Raw genomic sequence first — 24212 nt, forward strand, 5'->3', positions numbered from 1 at the left:
TCATTTCCACGAGAGAAGAGTAAGGCCCTTTTTTTCGTCTTCAAAAGACCTACGTAATAATAACGCAGCTTATAAATAATGTTTAATTCAAAAGTCATAAATAAACTTCTTCCGTTTATAACTTTTGATCTAATCAATATTTGTTGACGCTCGAAGGCTAGTTTTGTAGGTCTTTTGAAGACGAAAAACGTGAATTTACGTAAAAATTATACAATTAACCACCCTGTAAACAATCTTCCCCCCATTTTTATGACTGTGGAAACTAATATGTTATTATACATAATATTAATAATAATAGCCCTTAAATAGCCCTTAAAAGGGGTCAAACAAAACTGGTTTTATCGGTTATTGACAAAACGGTCGCAAATAAATAGAAAAAAATGAATGGGTCTTACATAACTTTTTACGTTAAATAACATGGGCTACTCCGTTTTTCGACATGCAAATCATATGTGTCCCATTTAGGTTGGTGAAGGGGGATTTCGGCCCGTAATTTTTTTTTTATTTCAATTTTTTTACAATTTTCTCTACAGATTTATAAAATCTTAACAATTTTACGTAAAAAATATTATCTTTGTCCAAATCGATATTTCCAATGGTTTTCGAGTCAATTGAGTTTGAAAATTTTAATCCCATTATTTTCTATTTCACATTTAGCTATTGTTTGCAATAGTAATTAGTTCTTTAATTAGTAAGTGTAACTCTAAATTTAAATAGTCTTAGTTTATGTCCTAAATTATTTATTAAATGATCGGATCCTTCATAACTGCAATTTATTTGAAAAAAACCAGTTTTGTTTGAGCCTTTTTAAGGGCATATAACTTCCTAAGGGTGCGTTTTAGGGCACATGTCAATAGGAACTTTTTGGATTATTTTAATGAGTTATAAACGCGGCAGAAGTTTGGAACCCTATTTTAGAAACACCCTGTATAAGACAAACTCTTTGTCGACTTGTATATTGAATTTTTTACTACACCTTCGAATTGTAGCAGACAAAACGACGTCCTTACTGATAAAGTAATAACACTGACGTGCACAGGAATACATCTTCATTAGAACGTAACATAATAACTTCCACCGTTTATTAATTAATATAATAACACCAGGCAACGTCTACACGTGCCTATAAATTATTTCGTTCCAGCACCCTGGCGAATTTAAGCCGACGCAGTCCGCAGAAACCAACTAGTCGAAGTTAAGCCGCCGTCCTGCTCCCGGAATATGAATTATAGCAATAATTACACGCATTTAAAATGTGTCAACCACCCCCCGGCTGAACGTGGGCTGCTCAAATCCAATTGAACCCCCCGAGGAGATCATATTTTGGCATATAAATGAAAATTAATGGGACCTTCACAACGTGAGGATCTAGTAAAGGGTTATTAACAGCGCGGGATATTTCTGTTAAGTACAGACGGTGATATATGTACTCCGAGCAGACAAAGACGACAGCAGTAACGTTAAATTTTCACGGTATGTGCGTGAAACTGCAACTATGCCGGAAAATTATAGAACAGCTGAAGTATCAGTGATATATAGCGTGGCTTATGAAACAAATAGTGTCAGTTGCATTATTAGTGGTTTTTTTAATGCTACTTTCATATAAATTCTAGTAAACAATGCTAGGGTTGTGTAGATTTTTAATATACAGTGCGTTGCATGAATGATGAAAGGAACAAATTCTGTTAAAATTCCGGTAATTATTTTGTGGAAAGACGCTTGGACAGTCGATCAGTATTTTTAGTTGCGGATTTTTTGACATAAGAAAATTGTATTCGGAAGAACATATGCAATCATCATTGATTTTTTAATGGAACACCCTGTATATTATGCCATTTTTTAATTGTACGGTAAATTCTGAACACTTTTTGTAAAACATACTATATTTCTAAAATCAGCGGTTTTCGTAATAATGATGTTTGAAAATTGATATTTGGAAATACACACACGTTATTAAATAAACAAGTTGGTAGATATAATGTTGTTTTCAGAAAGCATCTTAATAATTTAACTTGAAAGCAAACATTGTTTTGTTGACCAAAAAGACGTAATAAACATTATACAGGGCGGCCAAATGAAAATGGAACAGAGCCATTTTCAGGAACTGCGTCAAGATTGTAGAAAAACGCTCAGACCCGTCGATTTTAGATTAAAGGGGGACATTCTTTGCTGGTATTTTTGACTCCGCCACTTTCACCCCCAAGCAAGGGTAGATAAGCATCACCCCAAAATATTTAAATGGCATTGGGGGTTGAGTAACATTTCTTTTGAAAGCTCTTACAATTCTCTTTACAACAGACTTTAAATTTTATAATTCCGCCCAATACTTATTAAGAATTTTGATTTTAAAGTTGAAACTTATGTACAAACAATTAGTAACGGTAAAAATGTCAGTCATTCGAGTTAAGTACGCCAATGGTATAAATTTAGTATTTCTTGCGTTACATTGGTTTTTGGCGATTTGTTATCACTTTCGTAAAAAAAAAAAAATTGTTAAAAACAGAAATGAATGCTATACACACACAATGAACGTAAAATTAGTGGATTCCAAATTATTTTCTAGTATTATTTGGAAGCGTTGGTTGGTAGTTTATTTAATTGTGTTTTTGAAAATTAAACACTATGGTTTATTCCATTGCGGAAAGGGTAGATATCATTTCGCTTTACTTTATGAACAATAAATGTGCGAATAGAACAGCTCAGCTATTTAATGAACAACATCAAGATCGACATGTCAGGAGGAAGTATGTTCTAGAGTTAGTAAAAAAATTTCAAGAGACAGGGAACGTAGCCAATAAAAAACGAGAAATAGAAAAACCTATAGTTAATGAAGCTAGTGAAGTTGCAGTTTTGGAACAAGTTCATCTTGATCCTACATTAAGTACGAGGCAGCTGGCATATGTGTCTGGGATCAATCGAACTAGCATACAAACCATTTTGAAGAAGAATAAATTCCATCCATGCAAAATACATTTAGTTATGACCGCCATTTGCAATTTTGCGAAATAATGAGTGACCGAGCAGGGAACGATCCACAGTTCCTTTTTAACATCTGTTTTTCTAATGAATACAGTTTTTTCTTGAACGGGTCGGTAAATCGTCACAATTGCCGCTATTGGTCCGATTCAAATCCAAGAGTTTTTCACGAGGTGCATACAGAGCAATCGGAAAAATTAAATGTATGGGATGGAATTTTGGGTGACCGGCTGTTGGGTCCTTTTTTCTACCTGGTAATTTGACTGGCCAAATGTATTTGCAAATACTGGAAGACGCTATTGACCCTGCCTTGACTGATATTATTGAAAATGTTCCAGAGTATGATGAAGATCATTTGATTTTTCAACAGGACGGTGCTCCTCCGCATTATGCGTCCGTCAGTATTTGGAACAACGTTTTCTACGGAATTGGATTGAGAGAAGAGGTAGCACTGAGTGGCCTCCACGATCGCCGGATTTATCGCCCCTTGATTTCTTTTTGTGGGGATATCTAAAAAGTAAAATCTATAAAAATCGTCGACGAATGCCGTCGAATCATTCCGGAAATGCTTCGGAATGTGCGTGAACGTTTCGAACAAAATCTTTAGTCTCGTATGGAAGCGGGCGGTCATCAGTTTGAACATTTAATCAACTAAGTAGTAAGTAAGCAACTAAACAATTTAAATTTTAAAATGTACAATTTCTTTCAAAGTATTGGGCGGAATTATAAAATTTAAAGTCTGTTGTAAAGACAATTGTAAGAGCTTTCAAAATAAATTTTACTCAACCCCAATGCCATTTAAATATTTTGGGGTGTTGCTTACCCTTTGCCCCATTGCTTGGGGGGTGAAAGTGGCGGAGTCGAAAATACCAGCAAAGAATGTCCCCCTTTAATCTAAAATCGACGGGTCTGAGCGTTTTTCTACAATCTTGACGCAGTGAAAATGGCTCTATTTCGTTTTCATTTGGCCACCCTGTATAATAATATAACGATGTTCTAATTAATTGCTGGTATTTTCAATAAAAAAGTATTTATTTTTTTGCTTTATTAATAATGAAGGAGCCAATATGCTAGTCAATAACTTAAATATATCAGCGAGCACTTTTTAAAATTCAAGGAAACCGACGAATTATTTGAAGCGATCCGAAATAATTTAACATTAATTTTTTAACCGGAAACCAAAATTACAGCCTTGCTTTCGAGCATGCTCTATTTAACCACATGTTTTCTAAATTTCTGTTTACTCTAAACATCTGAACCAAATACTTATACGTTTTAAAGATAACGCAGAGAGCGTCTGTTTCTCAACGCGCTTTGAGTGTTTATCAAGCTGTACTACAACCATTTTTAAGTAGTTTGCTCAGTTTATCATAAACAAATTAGATGTCTTCAAGCGGAACAATATTAAAAAACACGGTATGAAGAAATTGTTTCTCTCTTACGTCAGTCTAATTCCCCGAACGAAGCTTTGGGGCACCATCTGTTAACAACTTGAAATGTTTTTGTTCTAAATAATGACCTAACAGTTTAATAGACTAATAAAAGTTAATTCTGTCCTTCTTAAGTAGTTTTGAATCAGTTCGGGTCAATTTGGTGTCGTTCTTTGACACAAAGATATACTGGCATTACTCACAGACACATGCATAGTCCCATTAATAGCTTCGGATGATAAATTTAGGAAATGGTTACTCGAATAAAAATATTTATAACTCTGTAATGGTTGTTTTAGTATTTGTAATATGCTGGTATGATCTAACGATGTCGATATATCAAACGTTTAATAATACGGGTTTACGAATCATACATATGATTCTCTTCCTCTAAAAACCGTAAGAATAATAAAGACAGAGATAGGAATCTGAGCCCCCAAGGTGAGTTATCCTTAAATCCCAAATATCTACAATAATAATTGATTGATGACTGTTGTTACAAATCTGCAGATGTTTTACTGTTTCGTAAGATTTAAACAAAAGTAGGTATCATAGTATTATGAGTAATGACTACTTCCACATTTAAGTTCATATTAAGTTGACAGACAATCGACATACTTTTGATTTGATGTAACCCTTTGAGAATTTTTTGTGTAAAACAGGGCATTTTACGGGGGTAAAAAAATTTGAAACGCGAAAAGTTGGTCATTTCTAATTCTGGTGCATAGGATTCAATTTTAATTTAGCAACCGGTTCCTAATAAAAACTTCCGATTTTCTATTTTCGATAGCCATATTTCAACTTAAATTTTTCTTATCACTAACATCTACGGTTAATACTATTTACGCAGAAGTGATGCAATCGTTTTCAAGTCGATAAACTTTCCACGTTTTTTGACATTTCTATTTCGCAAATCTACCCGGAGGTGCTTCATATCCTGTTTATCTTCATATGACATTTTCACTTAAAGCTAGTCAACAGTAATAACCAGAAAGAAAATGCAAATGAAATGAGATTTCTTCCAAATATATACTCAGTTATTATCTGTAGCCGATCGTTATGGATCTAAAGGTAATTGAATGTAAAACTTTAATCACATGTGTGGGTACGTATATAGTGAGAAAGATATAAAGTAAGAAATAAAAGGCAACAGATAACGTTAACCATTAAATAGGTCGTTTCTATAAGTGAAATTACAATGACATACAAATAAAAAATTGTACATTATATTACAAGTGAGTGAAATATGCCATTATAAGCAAGTGATATATGTTTGTCGCACGAGCGCTTGCACAAATTGATTGATGTACGTCTTCTACTAGAAAATATTTTATTAGAAGCCGAAACTGGATCTTTAGAATTAGTTCTGCCAAAATCTAAAGAAATTTACGACAAGAAAGATCCGTTACTGAAAATTTGGAAGACAGAAAATGCAATACAAACAAACTCGGAAGAAGTTTATTTGGTGTACTTTTTAAAAGGTTGGTTGTCAAATTATTGTTAATATGTTAATAAATTGCACAATGTGGTACATTATTTAGTCACGACTTCGACTATGTAGGCGCAGTATTTAATGCTAAAATCTATGTTGGACATTAATTTGTAGCGAGGCTACTGTCCGGCAATAAGTTTTTTCTTAAGCTTGGTCTATTCACATTAGAAACCTCTGCTATACTATATATCATGTTAGCTCTAGGAAAATCAAGATTTATACTGTTTGTGACAACAGTTCTTCGCATTGATGATGTGCTCCGGAGGTTCCAGATTTTTCCTTAGCTCGCTGAAAATTATCAATGGTAACACATTACGTAAATCATTTTAAATTGCTTCTATTACCAAGTAACTCGCATGTGATTCCAAAACCCCATGAGAGTTCATAATATATTGCCCAGACGAGCTCATTCGGCAATTTATAATCCAGAAGAGTAGGCTGCGAACTGATGAATATTACGAATTTAAACTACCCCCCTCACATTCAACGGTAAATAAGATTAATGAACATTTTCAAAATCTTATTAACACCGAACGTCAGCTACTAATGGAAAATACCACAAGGGCCAAATTAAAGTAATGTGTGGCACAGCTGGTGGGCAACGTATGTATCTCAAATCAAGAGGCAAGAGTCGGAATAGAATAAAATAATCCATTTCATTTCTCTAAATGGAAACCATTTGTTGTCATTTCAAACACTCAAACACAGAGTCAATACATTCAAAAGCTTCTTGATGCATAGAAGGCTGTCTTGGTTTTATCAAGATTTCTCAACAAGCTATAACCCCCGACTAACATACCAGCAATATCATTAAATCCAGTTAGAATTGTTCGTGAGCCGAACACACCAGACATATACCGGTTTTGTACTTGCTAGCCCTCTTCGGTCATAAGTGCGACAACCGACGAACAATCAAGCAGTTATGATTCCTTAAATCCAGAAAAGGAGCAAGTACAAGTAAAAGATGTAACTGAGACCTACATCTAGTGGTTACAGCTATCAACTGCCTAAGACCTACAAAAAAAACATGGCAGAAAGTAACCTGTATTGCAGGTACTTTGAAAGCATGATCTGAGTCACCTCTATGAGGACGATAGCAGAGTTTTATATGATAATATTGCAGGAAACTACTACTCCACTGACTATATTCCTTGACTAGCAGTTGTAGATAATGCAGCTAACTGCTGATTATACTTGACTGCATGTACACCAATTACGCAGGACTTTTCTTAGTTTTCAAGCGCTAAAATGAATCTACTTTAGTGTTTTCACAAATGAATCATAATTCTATATAAAAATTGTCTCACTTTATTTACCTGCTAATAAAATCACAACCGAGAATCCAGACTTCACTAAAAATTTCTCAAAATAAAGAAAAAGTCAAACTCGAATATGGAAAGTTGGGACATCCTCTACTTGGGACAAAAAAAAACGGACGGGAAGAATGCTGCCGTAACTAAAAATAATTAAATTACAGTTCCATTTAGGGAGAAATCAGGGAGTCTGCCTTATTGAATTCCCCCAGCGAAATTAGGTTAACGACACCCAGCAAGTATTCCTTTGTCGAATAATTTTTCCAATAAATAGACTGTGCGGGCGATTTCACTTCCACAAAAATATAATCGAATTTTGCACTAACGCAATTCGAGAAGGCACTCTTTACCGATAGAAAACGTAATTTGCACAACATACTATAAAAAGAGTGTAGTACACAAGATCTCATATTATCTCAATATCTTTGTTTCATCGTCTGCTATGATAGACGTAAATATATGCCTTGCACAGGTTGAGATTCATTTACTAGGTTTTCCTATTTATATTTCTTTACTTATAAAACAAATCAAGGTGAATTTATATCTATTCCAAATATACTCGGAATTATATACAGAGAATATATGTTGACGTTGTCTGATAGATTTGAAATGTATAGACAGGGCTTTATTACAATTGAATGATTGTTGAAGCATGTATTACACTAATGGAAAATTGAAAATATTGTCTACATTTATCAAGAACGTACTGCCAATTTTGAAGGTAAATTTGATTTTTCTGAGCCTTTTGTACTAACGCAAATATAAGGTTATAGAAAGAATACAAAATAACAAAACCACCCACTTGGAACTGCTAGACAGAAATAAATATATTAATATATCATGAATTTGTATTTCGATTTGATTCAATCAAATGTAGTTATTTATAGATAAGAACAGAAAAGTTTTTGGAATTCAATGTATTTTGTTGGTACTCATGTATTAACCAGAGTTTATTTTTATTTTAATAGTAAGAATTTATGTAATAGCTTTCTACGAGGTTGCTTCTTTAGAATATGGTGTGAATTCGCTCTAGCTTCATTGTCCGAAAATTAAAGTACAAAATATTTATTACGTTACTTTCAAAAAACTTTAAAGGTCAACACTGAATTAGAAAATATTTATTGAAACCGTACAATTCTACAATGCATGGAATGGTTGTGTTGATATCAAATATACGGGGTGATGTATTCCACCAACAAAATACTAAGGGTAATTCGTTGACCAAAAATAGAAAATAGTTGATACTTTTTGTCATAGTTGTAATAATATATTTAAGAAATTGCCTCCAATCTTTTCTAAGCTGTTGTAATGAATATCGTAGCTAAGGATCCGAGACTACACTAATATATCCCAGTTTAGAGCGAACAAGGGAATAATAAAGGAGTTTAATAGTGTTCACCCAGAACTGTTTAAAGTTGCGAATAATAAATCTAAGAGGTAGGCACTTACAGTAATGGCATTGATGTAATTGACGATAGTTTAAAATCAAATTTAACACCTAAATCTTTGAATTGATCACATTTTATTTAAAACATCGTATCAATTTTAAATGTAAATGTAATAAATACAGGTAACATTGGTCGTTTTGATAAATGACATGCGAAAACATTTTTGATATTAAATATTAAAAAGTGAGCTTTACATCATGAATTAATTTTTCTTAGATTTGATTGTAATTCCAAATAGTCGTTGATGTTTGAACAATTCGTCACCATACATCAATATATTGCTGGTAATACCCAGGGAATACTTCACATTGCGTACGATTGAACAGACGTGAATCATCTCAGGCAGCAGTGGACATATAATATTCTGTAAAATTGGGGAAAATAATTAAAATTGGCGTCAAGCCACAGATAAACAGTGATAGACCATGAGTAAGTCCGTTAAAAGCTTTTGACAGGTCATATTCCTTCGAAAAACTCACTTACTACAAAAAATAATGTTTAAACACATTTTTCCTATATTTCAATAGTGCTTAAAATAAAACAGTCCAACAAAATTCGGTCACATTTCAAATAAGTTAAATTTCAATACAAAAATAGTCTCAAATTTGCATTGTTATGAAACGCTTACAAACAGCAAACGGCGAGGAGTAAAAGTATCGAATTACATATATGCATTTATGCACATTTAATGAAAGCAATTTGAGATTAATTAACGCGAGGAACAATTGGTTGCGTATTAAGTAATCCCAGTTACGATTCCATTTATCAAAATTGTAATTCGGTGTTGCGTAACATCCGCGTGCATAAAAATCAGCGCTTACGCAAATTCGAGCAAATATTTAGCCAGAAAGTAAACATTCCCATGAAATTTTAACAATTCCGCACACATGCACTTTGTGTACGACTATGCATGCACACATACGAGCCAAACACGATGAATTAGGTATTATTTTTGCAAAGCCGTATCCACAGGGTAAATACGTCGAACTATTGTGACAGTTTGTGCTGATTCCGCCCTTCACGTCAGTAAACGAACTTGGTGCGGTAGCACCGGTGACTGTTTTGTTTCTTAATCGATGCGACTAATTTCCATGCAATGGTGGTAACTTCCACTTCCGTTCCGTGCGACAAACTAAATTAAACTGTAACGCTATTAAGCATTGCCACATCTCAGAATGGCTATTACCTGTCTTCTGACGTATACGAGGTCTGTTTAGAAAATAACCGAACTTTTTGAATCACGCGTTAATGGAGATATGTAGTGATATGCGGTTGGCAGCATTGCGTTGCGCATAACCTCCTTTATAACCAAATGTTCTCGGATTATTGACATCTCATTTAGGTTTCGTGATATTGTTGTTTGAGTGCAATGTATTTAAGTGTTAGCGACGATTTTTGAAATGTAACATGTGAACAGATGCATGTAATGAATAACCTAGAATAGTATATGCAAATGTAAAAAGTTTATTTGAAATAGGTGGCAAATTTAAAAAATCACGTGACTAACAAAGCCTTTTCCATATCTTTTTAACAGATGAAAATATCGAAAACTAACTCTGGCGTTCCTCTAACATTTCGTCCGAAATTCAAATAAAAAGTTTGACCGCTATAGCGACTAATATAAAAGTTACTTATTTTGTATTAAAGGCCATTAATTGGATACGGTTATTCAGAGGCGAAGAACAGCATCGAGCTCTGGTACTCTTACTGTCAATATACCAGGCAGCGCAAATAAGTGCAAAGTGAATCAATATACCAGGTGGCTCAAAGAAAATTAGAAGAAGGCAACTAAAATGGACTAGAGGCTTGTTACAGTTAGTTAGTTAAAAGTTTGTATTTAGTATAAATTTTTAGCTAGGGGTTATGGAAAGCAGTTTTTTTTAAATGTAAATCTAAATTCCAAAATTATTAAAAAAGTATCAAAAATAGAATAACAATTTAAACATCATTTGGAAACGCTAGTTAAATTTAACAGTACACGCAAAAAATTTCTTGATTCAAATGTATCTACAACATTTGATTTTAAGGTATCGCACGTTTATATATACGCAAGAAAATATTTTATTCTTTCAAGAAAATTATTTATTTATTTAAATACTTCAAATTTCTACCCAGAAATATAATTCCTTACTTTAAAAATAGGCAGCATTTAAAATAAATATTTGATACTTACGATTAAACGAATTCTATTCTTAATTTTATAATCTACATAGATTTTATAGAAACATGTATTGTATACTAATGTATCGTTTCTTTAACACAAAATTGAATAATTTTAGTCAAATGATTGTATATACTCATTTTAAGAATATATTTGGATATAGATATTTCTCAGTAATAAAAAATATTTTGTTTCAGTCACAACACCTAGTACAACAGCTAGCATCGTTCGTAAGTTTAACCAACCAGACATAGGTCGGTTTGGGACTTATTGATGGTCATCATCGTTAGAACGATCCAGCTGCTATAGTGTCGTTACTCACAAGGAGATGTGTATACATAGAGCGTAAGTGCTGGCTCCATCTAACGAGCTACTTCCCACCTACACCATTCTGTGACCTACAATTTTCTTTCAAGAAAACATAAGTCTGATTATAATATGCTACATTTGAATAATTCCTATATTAATACTAAATTTTAAATATATATAATGATATATTTTTTTTTAAGGAACTGTAAGTTTATGATGAACTGTAAGTCCATTCCATTCCATTTTAAACTATCTGCTCATTTGATCCAAATACTTTTTTTTCAGTGTAGTTCTGTGAGAATTAATTCTCTTTTGAGGAAGAGTCTGAGAGATATTAAGCAAAAATAAAGTAAGTAACGAAAAGTGTATGTTATTGACATTAAATTATTCTGTATTTTCGAAAATAATACATTGGAATTGGAATAATTGTGCCAAAGTTGTAGTTCCCAGTGTGATATATTTCGGTTTAGGTAAAACTAAGTTTATAAAGTTTATAGTTTGGCTGAGACTTCGTATATGGGGTTATTTATTTTAAACCTAAATCTAAGTAACTATTTCCTCTTCTATCACTCAATGATGTGTTAAAAAGAATGCAGTTCGTCTCGCTCAAAGGTGTCATCAGTCATTACCAATTCATGGATGTAGGTTTCCAAATCAAGTAAAAAATTGAACGTAGGCAAGAAGAATGGCAAAACTCAACCAAAACACCAAAAGTAAACGTAGCCTCGTACTATGACGAGTCCACTTTCATTCGCGATAAACCACTTCCACCTTCTACGCTAATGCAACAGCCGATTTTTACTCCATCCGTCCTACTTTCGCGTTGTGGGAGGAACTCACATTTCATGAAATTAGCAACGATGAACGGCTGTGTCTTACGTAACTGACCCTGTGCCGTCTTTTGTTGGCTCGCGGAGCATCCTTTCACTCGCGTATTCACTGATACATTTATTTATACAAGGTGTAACAACGACAAACTTTAAAGAGTAAAAACAGAAGCAACCGTTTTTAATTTGATATTACGGCTTACTGACAAGTCTAAGCTCATGTCCGAGCACGACCAGATAGTGCTTACAATTTGCAATTCTTCTTCCAGTTCTAGACACCTTTTGAGTAAAAAAGCATCTTTTTATATGCCGCATATGAAAGAGTGTCTTTAGGTAGCTTAATATGAGTATGAGCTTATTCTCTTTACCTGAAAGAGGTTGCTAAGAATTGCTTAAATAGTCTTGCTCTAAATCGGTTCATTTTCACCCAATCCTGAAATACAGCTGATTCGTTTCTGGACACCTCTGGATATTGAGAAATATAAGTACAAAACTTCTGTAAAACATACTGCAGATAAAAATCACAGAGATTATAACCCGGCTAAGTCCATGATATATTCCTCCATCCATTATAACTTCACTGAATCTATTATCTAAGAATTCTTGAGTAATTGACTACAACTGTGTTGTTCATAAGTCCTCAGAAATAGTTTTTTTTAACGAGGAAGTATTTCTAGTCTGTTGCCTGTTGCACCCTGTATAAGACCGTTATTTAATTTAACGATTACCCGTGTTTAATTTAGAAAGTGGAGGTGAGTAGGATTTCGAACGGCTAATTGCCCTGGTAGAAGAAACCGGTATATGGAAATCGACGGTTTGAATCAGAATAGGATATAAAAGTCTAATTTAATATCCGTTTAATTTGCGAATTTTGCAGAAGTCAAAAGATAGTCGCTTCTATTAATAGATGAAGCACGATAGTTGATGATAATTTAATGAAAACATGACATTTCTATTTTTTCGAAGATTGTATCAAAATATAGATTGAATTTATATTTGATTATGAAGCTCTGGAATATTTTTGTAAGGAAAGATAAGGAATAAAAAATGAATAGTATCTACGAGTACTATCCTATTCAGACACAGATGGGTCTAAAATCATTGGATAGATTTTTGTCAATAAGATATTTTATCGTCATATCAGATCATTCGTTATAAGATTTAATGTGAAAAAAAGACATGTTGTTTTTTCTCTTCCCAGATCTTCCTACGTGAATTTGGTCAACCATGAGGTAAAATAAAAACAAACAAAATGATACAAATGAAGGAAAAATGATAATAATTACTAAAGATACTGTAAAAATTGATTGATTTCTTCTTTTACAAGATTCGTTTTGATAATTGAAAAATATTTCCTATTTTCTGTAGCTAATACGATGCGAAACATCGCCTTAATGTTAAATAAGTTGTCACCGCCGTTTTTGGTGGTGAAAATTCGAAATATTTGAAAATATTCAATTTTCACGGCTGAAAACATACACACATTGAATTTTCGCAACCGAGAGAGATACACTAACCAAATTTAGATGACATAGCTAATATAATGTAAAACATCGCTTTATCTTTTATCCATATTATTTTTAATAGTAGAATTCAAACATTCCACTAGATAATTGTTCAATTCATATGCTGAAATTGTGTATTTGTGGTTTGTGAATATGCAATAAAAATAAAATGAAACATAATTTTCAAAATAAGCATTGCGAAGCATTTATTATGTATAGTAGTGACAATCAATACTATAATTACTATAACAATAATTTCCGATATTATACAGCATTACTATAATTGCATAGAGTACAATGATAGTAATTGTGCACGACACTGAAATTACTTATTGGTTTTTTTCTCTAATTGTACCCGCAAAGATCTTTTCACGAACGTAATTACAGTATACCGTTGACGTGACAATTCCATTGTAATTTGAAAAATGATTATTCCCATTTAAAAAATTAAGAATAGTTAAGGTAAAGTCAGTGGACACGGAATAGAAAAAAATACAGTCACTTATTGCTAGGAGTGATTTAGGTAGTAAAATTATCTGTTATTATATGATAATTGCTACTTTTTAACATGTCAAATTTCAATAATTTCAATAACCTACCACACAACATTGAAAATTTGAGGTATTTCATTTCAAATGTAGTTTTTACAATCCCTAAAACTTCTGAGGACTATTTTACAATTTATGCTGCTAACCGTAGCATACTTAAGCTATTACCATATCTTTTGTTTTCACAACCGCCTAAGCTTTTTTTGTATTTAAAAAATAAACAGGGAACATGTATTAAAAGTGTAATAGTATTTATTCTATTTAGGACTTCATATAAATGATATAACAACAGCTTCGATTTTAAAATAATCGTTCTACTTTAAACACTTTCCTTTACAACCTATTTTTAACGTCAAAGTTGAAACAACTATTTTAATAGCAGCTGCAGATATTATCAAATGATTATATGAAACACAAAAAACGCGATACGAATTGAATAAGTAAACAAGGCAAGACTCGAACACGGTGTAGCGACAACTGCTATTCATGTTTCCTGTATGACTAAACCTGATAGGTATACTTTGACTTATCCTTTATAAGTTTACAGTAATGACGCCAATGAAGCCAATGTTGTACAAGAGAAGAATCACAGATTAACCGGAAACATTGTTATGGGAATGTAAAATGTCAAGAGTCGCATATTTAGTGATAATCCACTGGCATGTATGGACAGAAAAAAGGTTTCCACTCCAAAGGGGAGGGGGGTTGAACTATAAGACCTGTAAAAACTCTCAGTTAGAAGTAAATTAAAAGAACGCGTCTGGAAACAGCCCATGTCCACGAGGATAAGTTATCACATATATTATCTTTAAAATAACCGTGTACACGACTCAAATTAAAATGTCGAGCTTATCTGCAAGTCCGTTTACCTAAATTATCTAGGAAGCGAAGTAGTTACACAGCGCGTTTGACTCGGTAAATAGCTGTTTAATAGCTCGCGGAAAACCAGGTAATTTAACCATCTTCACAAAGCACTCTAAAATTAGCCGCCTCGCATAACACTATCTCGGCTAATAAATCATTTCATTACACTACGGAACAACGCTGATACCTTAATTGGGCCGCAATAAGCTTATTTTTCTGCTAGATCGGCTGTACTGCAGGCTTACTTCCCCGTAACATAAGTGTCGCACTAAGAAAAGTTATCAGTTGTCAAATTACGTAATATTTCTCTTGATTTACATCAGACAATAAATTAAAGTGTATGATAATTTACTAGAATCGCCCAATTACTAGTATTGCACCACAAACTCTAGAAGACGATGTCTAAGTGTCATTGACAATGTATAATTACATGTCGAGCTGGCGAAGATAGAAGAACGATAGTCCTGCTCGGCCCGACACATCCGCCATAGCCATGTTTCCTGCCAAGGATATTGCGAGAACTGTGATCAGATCAATGATGACGTTGTTTCATTTAAGCTTCACCTTATGATAAAACTGTCAGTTTTTCAGAGAGTATCCAGTCTTTCAATCAACAAGATAAACTTATTAAGCAATGGGCCTGAAATCCTAGCCTCTAACTAAGGCCAAAATTGATATAGTTGTTTAAATACACTATCTCATTATAATAAAGCATACCTTACTCGATACAAGGACCTATTTGTTTCTTTAAATGTTTTTTTCCAGGTTATTTTAATTATGATCATTAACGAAGTTTGTAGAAAACAAAAATTACTGAATATGACAGTACAAGATTGGGAAGATAAAGGTTATGTGGTTATCTTTAAAATTCCAGACAAGATTCATTCAACATTTTGACAATCTTTAGAAAAAATAAATAGAATATGAAGCGTTATTATTATTATTTTGCTTTGTGTAAAAATATATGACTGTGTTTCTATGTACCATGAGAATAAGACTGCATTTCTGATATTAAATTGTTTTCTGAGTGTACAGCAAACTTCACAGAGCCAAGTCGGTACATAATTCCTACGTTTCTACACCCCCGAGCGGATTGAAATCACTTTGGAGTTAACCGAATAGGAAACCGAATCAGTGTCTCTCTTGTCGGCAAGAGTCGTTGATGCATCTCGCTGAGCACTAATGAGAGATTTATTACATGGAAGACTTGAATTTTTTAAATTGCTTGGCGTCCTTATTAGAAACGTGAAACGCAGAACACTGGGGTCGATTGGAAAGTGAACGTGCGGATAGATTATTGCTATATACTTAGAGATTCTTACTTAATCAAATTTGTTATTTGTGTCAAAATTTACATTTATGTACAGAAATAATGTAATTCGTGGGGTACTGATAGTCATTTGAATTAATGCAAAATGACAGTTTTTGGTATAAAAATCAAGGTATGCTGACGCACCGATTTGTTCTATTAAAAATAACGTTTTAACATACTTCAAAATCCAGAACAGAAACGAAAAAATATTCTTAAGAATTCAAAATTTCCGGTTGATGAAGAAATCGAAAATGTGGTTGCAATGAGGTTTGCATAATAATATGAAACAAATATTTGGTCTGAAAGCTACTATTTAAGAATAAAATCTATCACAAGATACTTCATTATACAGGGTGGCCAAATGAAAACGAAACAGAACCATTTTCAGGAACTGCGTCAAGATTGTAGAAAAACGCTCAGACCCGTCGATTTTAGATTAAGATTAAAGGGGGACATTCTTTCGTAAAAAAAACCCAATTGTAAAAACAGAAATGAATGCACAATGAACGTAAAATTAGTGGATTCCAAATTATTTTCTAGTATTATTTGGAAGCGTTGGTTGGTAGTTTGTTCAATTGTGTTTTTGAAAATTAAACACTATGGTTTATTCCATTGCGGAAAGGGTAGATATCATTTCGCTTTACTTTATGAACAATAAATGTGCGAATAGAACAGCTCAGCTATTTAATGAGCAACATCAAGATCGACATGTCAGGACGAAGTATGTTCTAGAGTTAGTAAAAAAAATTTCAAGAGACAGGGAACGTAGCCAATAAAAAACGAGAAATTGAAAAACCTATAGTTAATGAAGCTAATATGAAGTTGCAGTTTTGGGACAAGTTCATCTTGATCCTACATTAAGTACGAGGCAGCTGGCATCTGTGTCTGGGATCAATCGAACTAGCATACAAACTATTTTGAAGAAGAATAAATTCCGTCCATACAAAATACATTTAGTCCAGGAACTTCATGAGGATGATTATGACCGCCGTTTGCAATTTTGCGAAATAATGAGTGAGCGAGCAGGGCATCCACAGTTCCTTTTTAACATCTGTTTTTCTGATGAATGCAGTTTTTACTTGAATGGTACGGTAAATCGTCACAATTGCCGCTATTGGTCCGATTTAAACCCAAGAGTTTTTCACGAGGTGCATACACAGCAACCGGAAAAATTAAATGTATGGGCTGGAATTTTCGGTGACCGGCTGGTGGGTCTTTTTTTCTACTTTGACTGGCCAAATGTATTTGCAATTACTGGAAGACGCTATTGACCATGCCTTGACTGATATTATTGAAAATGTTTCAGAGTATGATGAAAATCATTTGATTTTTCAACAGGACGGTGCTCCTCCGCATTATGCGTTAATTGTCCGTCAGTATTTCGACCAACGTTTTCTACGGAATTGGATTGGGAGAAGAGGCAGCATTGAGTGGCCTCCACGATCACCGGATTTATTGCCCCTTGATTTCTTTATGTGGGGATACCTAACAAGTAAAATCTATAAAACACAGCCAGCGTCGCTGGAAGATTTGCCTCAAAGAATCGTCGACGAATGACGTCGAATCACTCCGGAAATGCTTCGGAATGTGCGCGAACGTTTCTAACAAAATCTTTATTCTTGTATGGAAGCGGGCGGTCATCAGTTTGAACATTTAATCAACTAAGTAGTAAGTAAGCAACTAAACATAATTTAAGTTTTAAAATGTAAATTTTTTTCAAAGTATTGAGCGGAATTATAAAATTTAAAGTCTGTTGTAAAGAGAATTGTAAGAGCTTTCAAAAGAAATATTACTCAACCCCCAATGCCATATAAATTAATTTGGCCACCTTGTATACAGATGAATCAATGTACTTACTAAAGAAAAGCAGATTAAGGTAAATTAGGAAGTTCATAACATAATGATCAACTTCTAAAGTAGACAGGGTGAATGAAGCTATTGTTAAGGAACTTTGCAAACCGAATACAGACAACTGTTAATCTAGTAAACCTCAACGATTTTCAGATAGATAACGCCAGCCTACACTATTGGACTGTCAATCAATATAATGGTTTCTCACAACTACGCATATAGCTCACCAAAGTTACGTCGACACATGCGTTTCGGATATATCTCAGTTAATACACCATTGGTTTTGATTCGGGAGGATGTCCTTGACGAGATTTGCGAACAACTTACAAAATAAACACGTTGAATAACGTTAGATTAATACAAACATAAATAATATTAAGGTAAAATAGTTTAATTAATTACTGGAGTTGTATTTCTTTAAACTTATGTCTTTCTTGAGCCTTTTTTCTAGGCTGTTTAGAATGTAAAAAACAAAACAATATGTATAAGGAGAATCTTAATTACTTAAATCGTACTTATTTCCACAACATGATTTTTAATATATCATAAAACAAAATCAATTTGAAAAACTATCAGAAAATGTGGTATTACTGAGATGGTATTTGGACCTTTACTTATACTTGGCAAGATAAGATGTTTGAATATTGTACACAATTTTGTGCGGTTGAAGAGATGAAAAAAGATGACGGCCAGCGTTGTTACACGCTAAGCAAAACAAACTTTAACGCAATCTCCGCTGGCACTTTTACACCTAAACATTTTACAAAGTTTACAGTCTTATACCTCATCAAGACAATTTGTAGCTCGACCTTTTTTTACAAAAACTCAAATGGCCGAATTATGCGGTAATTTGCCTAACGAATGTCGTGAAATGTATAAAAATGAGACCCTTAAAAGGCATCATTTTCACATCTCACCTTCCTACGTGACTTTTATCCAAATTAGATCTTATTCAAAAACTGAGGGATACGTTTCTTTTCCTCGTGACACCGAAATTCGTGTTTTCTTGGGTTTCGGTCTTGATATAACTCGACCAAAGTGTAGTAATATTATAGATAGGCACGTATTCATGAAGTCACAGATTGATAATAACAATGAGGTAGTGTGTATATTTACTACAGGGCGTTGCTCAAACACAGTACCAAAGTGAAATTCTCTGGTAGGGAATGTTATTTAAAGTAAACAATTTCCATGAATATGTGTCTCAAAACGATTAGAACAAAGTTACAGGCTAATAAAATGGTTAATACAATGAAGACGCCAATTTTGAAGGTTTGCCTTTGAACTGAATGAATTATTTCATTATATCAATCAAATATAAATTCTTGTATCGATTTTTTCCTGAAAATTACACATTTACAACCTCTAGAGTGGCGTTACCCCAAGTTACCGATGACTATCTTTGGATTAAAAAAAATTAAGTACGTTATCACAAATTCAAGTCCCTTTCTTAAATGACCTAAAAAGGTCACAAGAGTTCACAAGTTTTATTATTAAGAAAATTAAGGCCATTTCCAAATTTCAACTAATTTCAAGTTCTTAAAAACATTTAACTTAAAATGTAAAAAGGGTATTTAATAATATAAAGTTCTACGGTAATTTTAAAAAGTAATTATTTTCATGTGTTTTTATTTCACAATTTTTTACTGCAGTCGACTGCACAGAGAAACGTAAAGCTTGGACATATATTTCAAACTTTGTTTTGACTGAAAACGCAGGAAAATACGAAATATTTCCAGTTTTTAGTTCATATGTGTGTCCCACTCGTATGAATTCACGACTCGCGTTTGCATTTTATCAAACACGTTTTGGGTTTCATGTTCATACACGACGTCCCTTTAAAGTTTTTGCGGTCTGCACCGTCCTTAAAATCACATTTGCCAACTTTCTCTAAAAATAAAGCTTATTTATCTTCGCTGGCTGTGGCACCAAAAAAATTTTGTCTCTTCTTTTTACCGCATGGCATATTCTATCATTTAGTTTAATTTAAAAATACCCTTCAGAAATATATAAAACTTTCAAGACAATTATTTTAGTTACCTTAACTACTTCTCACTTCTCTGGATTCACCAGGATGTTTTTCTTGAGTAACAGAATATTCGACATACCTGGAACAAATTTACAAAGTTAGCATTTTTCAAATGTATACAATCATTTCAGATGACATTTATTATCACCAATATAATGTTTCTCTACTTTATCTTCGTCAGTTAGTTCACTGACGTTTTTTTTTTAAATTTCATGACGAACCGATAGATACATTTGAAATTCAAATGCTGACTCCAAAGTGGCTTCCGCGTATGCATTTGACTATCTATGGGTATAAAAATTTCCAACACCGTGACTCATATTCTAAGATAATTAAAATGCTAAAAGATGTAGGCGTTCCACCGTTAGATTCTTTATAACTGAATGTTGCTTGTAAAGATTTTTTCTCCACGAATAAATTAAAACGTCTTGATATACAGTTTCACGTTCCTATAAGGTTAGAAAAAAATACAAGAATCTCTTTGTCCTTTTTCAAGTGAATGTCCTGATCGTCCGATGTACCTATAATTACGAGGGATATCAGAAAAAATGCCTACCTAGACGTGAAAAAATTGAATAAGCCTCCCTTTGCTGTTGGTCAAATTCGATTCGTGCATTATTTTTGCAACAAAAAATTGGTTTATTGACTGTCTACACGATAAACTAGCCACCAGTAAAGGGTCAGCAAGATAGGTGCCAGAACTGTTGATTCTAACAAATACAGCTTAAACAGTAAATTTTTCAAAATGATTTCAAATTTTGGATGCAGTGCAGACCTTTATCCTTTTCATGCATCCAAAAATGGCTCGCATATAATCTTCAGCTGGTTTATGTCCACCGTTTTTTTAGACAAAGCACGAATTCTTGTTGAACATTTGCACACACCAAAAAACACTATAATAATAATAGTTATCTATGGTGTAAAATTTTTGAAACATATGCACTTTTATTGCATAGAGGATACGCTATTAGCATGTTCTTTGAAAACCGCTATATTTCACGTGAATTCGCTATACACTTAGAGGTACTTAAAAGAAAACGCCGTCCTTGAAAGTAACAAACCAGCACAAATGCGTCGTATCAGTTTATTGATGTAAATATGAATATGATTGCACAAAATATGTATAAAAATAAATGACTACACGTTTAAGTTTCACTATGTATATAAATAAAAGACCTAATATTGGGACAGTAACTTCAGATAGCGGTAATACAACTGCCGTTTTGTGTCACTGTTATCATCGTGAATGAAAAATGGATAGTAGTCCATTCGAGGCATGACATTAAAATATATAACGATTTGAAACGAGATTCCAAGCAACTAGGATCCGCAAACCGAAAAGAGAAACCCACACAAGAAATATAATTAATGACAATATGGGCGTGGGTGTATTGGGGATCATTAGCGGAATATCTAGAGTCGAGAGCCCCGAACGTGTGTTTTTTTCATGTTTTTTTCATGGATATAAAATACGTTCAAAATATCTTCATTAGAATAATTATTCTGCATTTTTCTTGTCGAGAAAGTACTTGCCACCAGATTTGTCTTGTCGTTCATTAAAACTCGCATAGATGTACACAATGTGGTTGTGTTCCCAAAAAAAAGGAGTCTTCAAAGTCAAAATGTCATGAAAATATTTTTCTTGAGATTAAAAATTACATTTTATATCGCTATTAATTAATAAAATAACCGAAAAAGGTTAAAACCAAACCTCCACTACCATATCAAACACAATTGGCGTAAAACCGCTGAACTAATCAGAACATCGTTAATTAATGCCCAGTTTGGAATTGCAAGAGACGGACTAATCGTTTCAGTTTGCTAGTTATTTGGAAATTGGTGATGCCGACACAGGTGTATGTAAATGTTACACAACTGCATAAAGAGGAAACAGTTTCGTGAAAATAAAACGGTTCACTAATTCGCAGAGAGCTAATTAGACTAGTGTAGATACATTTTTTAGTAGTGTTTCCGATCTGTTGTAAAACATTTTGAAAGGAACATTCCCTCTTACTTTCTCACGCTAGGATCTTCGTAATATTTCCTGAGTTTTTTTAAATTACGAAAGCAGCAAACGGTGTGTAGCGTTTACTGTTAAAATTCGAGTTACTGGTTACAGCTTGAGTGAAGACTTATATTCCCCCCAATGTTCTTCGTTTCCAACAAGTTTAGGTGTGCTTAGACTGTCAACATCTAGATGGCGTCACGCTCGATTCTGTCAGATTGCGAGAGCAGAAGATTATTGTTTATTCATGGTTTATTTGTTTAACCACAAACGTCATACATTTTGACAGTATCTACGGTGGCGCCCTCTAGTTGTCGACCGTTTAAGCTCCTTTAAACTTGAGAGTAATTTGCCCTCCCGCATCTAAGACCAACGAATATTTTAACATATAAAATATTTTTTTTTTTAATTAAATGAATTGTTTCGATTAAAATTTCCATAATTAATCACAAATAAATAACATTTATTTAAAAAAAATCACAATGAAACAGTTTATTTTCTAAAAGCAACAGATTAAACTCTCGTTTGCCACAAATAGGTTTTTTAAATGCTCTATATCACGGAGGACTCCTATCGAGGTATTCAAAATGTTTGTTTTAGTGATGAGGTCTGTGATATTTACTTAAAAATATCAATTTCAAGTGACGTTCCAATTCCACAGATGTCAGTGAAATACGGGTATATTGCCATTGGCTAACACTGATTCCATTATTGCTTGTATTTCGGCAATCGATCATCTTTCTTGCCGAAGCGATATGAAATTTATTGAAAAATCAACATGGGTATTAGATTTAGGAACCATTTCCATTTAAACAGCTGTTGAAGAAGTAATAGAAAATCTAAAATCATTGAAGGTTTACAAAGAACGCATATAAAAACTGCTACATTGTGATCGTCCTATTTTTTTTTTTTTGGTTTACTGATTTCTTTTATATTTAAAATATTAAAAAAAACTTTAACACTCCGTAGCTTGCAAATGAACTTTGGATTAAGACATATTTGATGCAATTTTCAGATTTAATAGCAATTAAAACGAATGAGGTTTATTGTTAATTTTAGAGTCGACGAAAGTGACTTATAAAACACTCTTTACTACTGTTTGGTAATTAAAACCGAAGCAAATACATTTGAAAACTGTAAATAAGAGGCTTGGCTTCACTAAACAGTACTATATGCCTGACGTATGGCACTTTTTATGACGAATCAATTGCTGGAGGTCTGTTGAAACAGAAACTGAACACGGCGAGGCGACAGACTATCGCAGCGTTATTTGAAGGAGCCCAACCGAGAAATAAGTCAAGAATGTCAAGTGTCTATTTACCAGAGATGACCTCATCATGTGTACAGAGCAGTTCCTTGTTGTTAGTGTTAATTAAATTACTCCGTAAAAATATTAACTTTAAAGGTTCTTCATCCGACCAACGCCGAAATTAAACCCATCCGATAAACGTTCGGCGTAATGGACTTTTATTGTAAACAAAAGTTCTTTCCGATATATCTCATTCGGAACAGATTTTTGAGTGGAATGAACCGGGCCCAGTTAATTTCTGTTTAATTTCTTACGGAATATGAATCGTGATTCACGCGCACTTTTTTCTCGACAGGCAGTTAGTGTATCATACATAAGTAATTAAGTGCTTTGGGAGTGTCTTTTTAATACGAGGGAATATTCAAGCTACTAAAATTTAAATGATTAATTTATTTTTTAAGGTACCTGCAAGATTCAACAGATGACCAAAAGATTAAAGCCCTTTATCATAATAACCTGGTAGGTACTATGAGGGGAAAATTATAAATAGTATCAAAAAAATCCAGTTACAAAAGTTTTTAAATTAATGATAGGTGCTGATTATAATCCAGTTTAATTAATTTTCTTATTGTAAACATATATGTTACGGTTTTCAAGAATTGTTAACGAAACTTTGTTTTTCTGTTCGATTCTATAACTTTCAGCTACGGTTTTACCTTTTCAACTTCCGTGTCGTTTTACTGTGGACAAATAAGCACCAATATATGCCAAAAATGAAGCAAATGAATGCTGGAAACAATGCCCTGCATAAGCTTCCGGGTATACTAGATTCAAGAAAGGGTCTATTGCTTTTGGCATTTTAGGGAAGGTGTGAAGTCCACATTTAACATTTT

General features: G+C 33.3%; 1 protein-coding gene across 2 annotated transcripts in view; it reads right to left on the bottom strand.

Moving 5' to 3' along the window:
- Positions 1 to 24212, bottom strand: part of LOC108905446 (brain tumor protein) — a 214609-nt gene that overhangs the window by 94787 nt on the left and 95610 nt on the right. The window contains exon 2 of one of the 2 annotated variants that reach the window (XM_023453935.1): positions 20077 to 20144. The exons of the other annotated variant lie outside the window; for it this stretch is intronic. The gene's annotated coding sequence lies outside the window, so the exon portion shown is untranslated. The remainder of the gene's footprint in view (positions 1 to 20076; positions 20145 to 24212) is intronic. 2 annotated transcript variants of the gene reach the window in all.

Source organism: Anoplophora glabripennis, unplaced genomic scaffold (genome assembly GCF_000390285.2).
Source record: "Anoplophora glabripennis isolate ALB-LARVAE unplaced genomic scaffold, Agla_2.0 scaffold42, whole genome shotgun sequence".
Taxonomy (NCBI): Eukaryota; Metazoa; Arthropoda; class Insecta; order Coleoptera; family Cerambycidae; genus Anoplophora; species Anoplophora glabripennis.